Source organism: Papaver somniferum, unplaced genomic scaffold, assembly GCF_003573695.1.
Source record: "Papaver somniferum cultivar HN1 unplaced genomic scaffold, ASM357369v1 unplaced-scaffold_81, whole genome shotgun sequence".
Lineage (NCBI taxonomy): Eukaryota > Viridiplantae > Streptophyta > Magnoliopsida > Ranunculales > Papaveraceae > Papaver > Papaver somniferum.
Window position 1 is genome coordinate 7,664,264 of NW_020651082.1, and position 4,762 is coordinate 7,669,025.

The window sequence follows — 4,762 nt, forward strand, 5'->3', positions numbered from 1 at the left end:
TATGGAAGAAAACTTAAAACCTGTAAAACTTAGGATCTATATAACAATACTAAAACAGAGAGAACATAGAAAAAGAAAGAAAAGGAAAGTCAAAAAAGTCTAGCATGGAAATGAAATTAACTTAAAGGGAATAACATAAAATCAAAAGAAAGCTTCTGTAAATCATAAGATCAAAGTAGAGAAGATCATCAGATTGAGATCATAAGATCAAAAAAAGTTTTTAAATTTTTCTAAATTTTCGGTGCTTCTCACTCCTCCATGCTAAATTAACTATCTGTTTTTCGGGTATGCACTCCGAATTTGTTTGGTCGTGCATACTCCGAATTTGTTTGGTCAACTTGGAGCCGGACAAAAAACATCGGACAGATGCGGAAGGTAGGTGCCTCCCATAATACTGAAGTGCTAGACTTACCGCGCTTCTCTCCCGCAAAGTCTCCTGTAAGAGGAATGAATGTTAGAGATCTAAACTCTGTAACATCTGGAAGGATAAAGGGCATTTGTGGGACTTATTTGTATGAGAGGAGGGATAAAAGATCGGGAGGATTACGCGGTCAACATATCATTTCCGCCCATAGTTGGTGTGAAGCATAGCCGAGCACCACGTCACTTTCTTACTTTTGTCAACGTGGCCTTTGTCCCTTCATTTTTGTCTCCCGTTTAGCATTATTGTTTCACATGATTGTCTTATGTTTTGTTTTTGATAAAAAAAAGTGGATTGATAAAAAAAGAGTATAAAAGAATTATACCACGGTTGCCAAAGTACAAGAAAGATAGAAAGAAAAAGTGCTCAAAACAAACTAAGAGCACTAGGAAACATTAAAATAAACTTTACTCCAATTTTTCATCTCCTCTTTAAAATCTACATTCTCTAAGTCTTTGAAATCCAGAAACCAAGTGAACAACGTATAAATTGCCTTATAAGCAAGAGCTCCAGCATACGGACTAGGCCGTTACCATTATTGTTTGAACACGGCTTTGCAACATGTGTTGAATTAAGTTTTCGTCCATTCGAGGATGAAATACGGTTTTTGCTTAATACCTTTAGAATAGGGAAGGGTACGTAGGAAGCCGCAATGAGTTGCAACATTATCGGTCGAGCACGTTGTTTCTCATATCATCTAACTGCGAGATGATTGCGACATATTGGCCTTTCATATCACCTGGCTCGGTATTTCGATAAAAGAGATGATTGTGGTTAAACTTGATGCGGATAGTTGAATGACAATAAGTAGATGCGTGAAAACACTGTGGTACAAAAATACACCACTAAATGTTTCGTATGCAATCTATATGGACAAACTTAAACACGATTCCGAGAGTTCAACTCAATCGATGAATAACATTCAGAGTTATATCTCTTTCTCTCACAATCATAAAGTTTACAAAGACTAGTCCGCGAACCTGATTTATGTGTGAGAGTACTTGGGTGATTCCAAAGATCAATTTTCCAAGTAATCAATCAAGTTTATCCAACAAACAAGGTTGGGTGTAACTACTATGATTGATTAACACACAACATGTGATATTTCAAATATAAAGACAAACAATATAATGTGGAAACAAAATAACACAAACACCAGAATTTTTTTAACGAATAAACCGCAAATGCAGAAAAACCTCGGCACCTAGTCCAGATCGATCACTAAACTGTATTAAGCCACTACAGACACTAGCCTACAACCAATTAACTTCGGACTGGAATGTAGTTGAGCCATAACCAAATATCACATCGATTAAGGTATAGTCGCGCTCCATACATACATCCTTGAATCCCAAAAGAACTCCGCGCAATTGATTCCCTTAGCTGGGGGAGTGTTACGATATGTAAGTAACACTTTGGTTTATCTCTTTAGGTGTATTAATATATGTAAGTAACACTTGGCTTAGTGTCAAACTGAATATCAACAGTAATTTTATTGTTTCTCCCTCGCAGTGTTTCATTGTTGGCTATTTTTGTTTTCTCAAGTGTTTTGGGCCAAATATTCGTTATTGTCGTTTCTTAGATCTCTTCCTTCCTTGTAAATAAGCTGCATAGTCGTTCGCTATTCCCGTTTAATTACGAGTTAGGTACTTTCTTGACTCCTTCCTTATCTTCTCGCAAATTTTACTAGCAAGTTCTGCTCATATTGTGCAACACCATTCAAGCAGTTCATGCCAATGCTTAGCTTGTTTTTCTTTGGAACAAAATGACAGAGATACAAACCACAAATTAATCACATATTTAGATATGGGAGTCGAATCGTTTGGCGAACGTTCAATGCGTCTTTATATTGTAATTACTCTAAATGAATTTGACCTTCCTAGCTCCATTATTACGTAGCATGCACCAAAGCATGAACGTGCAATTTGGGGATAATGTTTTTAATTGGGGATATAAATTAATATTTTCATCCAATAGTTTCTACTAAGGGGTGATTTTCAAGTATGAAAATACTAAAATACCTTTAGTATTTTAACTTCTTTTCTACTTCCCTTCTCCTTCTCTTTATTTCTTCTTTTCTGCCGGCTCCTCTCTTTGATTTTCATTTTATCCATCATCGATTTCATCATTGTTTCAAAAAAAACGGCGATTAACTTATCGAAAAATGGGTTATTTGTCCAAATATTTTCAAAATCTAATGGACGAGTAAAAATTAGTATGGGTGAAATGGACACCAAAAAAATAGTAAGAATGAAACTGGATTCATCCTGGCTTAAACTTAAAAAAGAATGAGGATGAAATTGGATACATCCTGATGTAAATTAAAAATAAGAAAAAATATTTGAAAATGGTGAAACTGTTTACATACTGGCTATTTTTACATTCTCGTCCATTTAAATAGTATCAAATTTTACATGTCTTTTTCACCCAAAAATTATTAATTTTGATCTTTTTAACTAATTTTTTGTTGAAAGAAACTGATATGGACACCAATCCATGCCTTTTTAAGTCCAAGGTCAAGGTCCATGCCTATATGAAATGACACCATGCCTATACGAAATGACACCATACCTCCAAACATTGAATTTCGGCTTGCAGTTGCTAGAGTTGATGAAGTTGTTTCAAAGATTTTACCTTTGACATTAAATCTCACCTTGTCAGTATGGTTTTCCATGTTAAAATATTGGAAAATGGGTCATTTGCCCAAATATTTTTAAAACATGGTTGTTGTAAAGACCCTCAAGCTCGTCAATGCTATTAGACTAGTCAAGAGACGTATTAACCGATAACAACTCGATTAGTTTAACACGAACGTTAATTAGTAGAAATTAATCTAACAACGATCTAACTACGAAACTAGTAACGTTGAATAGATCTCAGGAAGTTGTATAGAATGGACTATTCGAACGTGTCATTCGGATACCGGACGAAGAAGATATCATCGAAACCGTGTGAAGGGCAAAATAGTCATTTGGTGTTTTAGCCGACCCGGCTTCCCTTATCCTTTGAGGAGTGTCCCAATAACCAGCTTTGGTCTTATCTACCCAACCGAGAAGATAAACTTGATTCTTTTCTTCATTCTTCTTCATTCTTCTTTTATTTCTTTTCTCTCCCTCTTCTTCTTCCTCTGTGAGCGATTGAGAGTCTGTTTGAGAGAGTTAGAGAGATACACTCGTTGAGATAGAGTGGATGAAGTATAAGATGTTACTAAGTAATTGGTGATGGTGTTGAAGTTAGTTTGAGCATGGGAGGAGAAGAAAGTGATGATGTGACCGATGGAAATTAGGGTTTCTAAAGTTAATTGAGAGAAGTTATGAAATTGAATCTCCGATGAGTTCGAGATGATGGGTTTTCATTATTGATAGATAAGAAGAAGATTTAATATATGATTCCTAATTTGCAGTGAAGGAACAAAAGTTTAGGGAATCTGCACGTTGTGTTGGAGTTCGAATTGGGCAAAGATGGATAAGATTTAAATAGAATTGTAAGATGGGTTTGTTAATTGAAGCTTCTGAAGTTGCTGTGGTGGTAAATTGGGAAGATAGGTTTATATTGAAAAGACCTAGGGCTTTGTTGAAGCAGTAGAGAAATCAGATGAGATAATATATGGATTTGGATGATTGAGAGGATTATAATGGAGTTGCAGGTGAAATCTTAATCTCAGATGATGAAATTGATAGTTTGATGTTGTGATGCTGAGTTGAATCAAAGTAAAGAAGAACTGGTTTTCATGGAACCAACGGAACCATTTGAGGTTAGAATTTCCGATGAAGTCAAGTCTCAAGTGAAGAAATTGATGGTGGTGATCGATGTCCAGATTGGAAATCATAATTCCTGGGTTCAGTGGAGATGATACTGGGAATTAAGGTTAGGGTTTCATAAGAAGGGACTCAGTGAAGCAATTCAGAGGATGTAAACCCTGGGTAAGTTTTTAAATTGTTTTAATGGTGATATTATAAGAATGAATGCTCAAATTATTGAGTTAAGATGTTGTTGATGAAATTGTAATGATAATGGTGGAGGATGAATGTTATTTGAGTTGGTATGATGTTGGTATGGAAGATGCTGGAAATGATACTACAACCTAAATTGTAATTTAGGTTGTGTGGATTAGAGGGGAACTGCTTCGGATGTGAACTACAGGGAGGATTGGGAAGTGGTGTAATTATGTCGTTAGTATTGTGAGTTCAAGTTAGATATACTTTGAAATGGATATGGTAATGAGTTGGTTAGTACAGGGCTGGGGTTATGGTTATAAAATTTGAATTGTGAGTGATGGCGATGAACTGAAATGGGTTGTTTCGGTTTATGCTTGATATGAGCTGGGACTAATGTGTATGA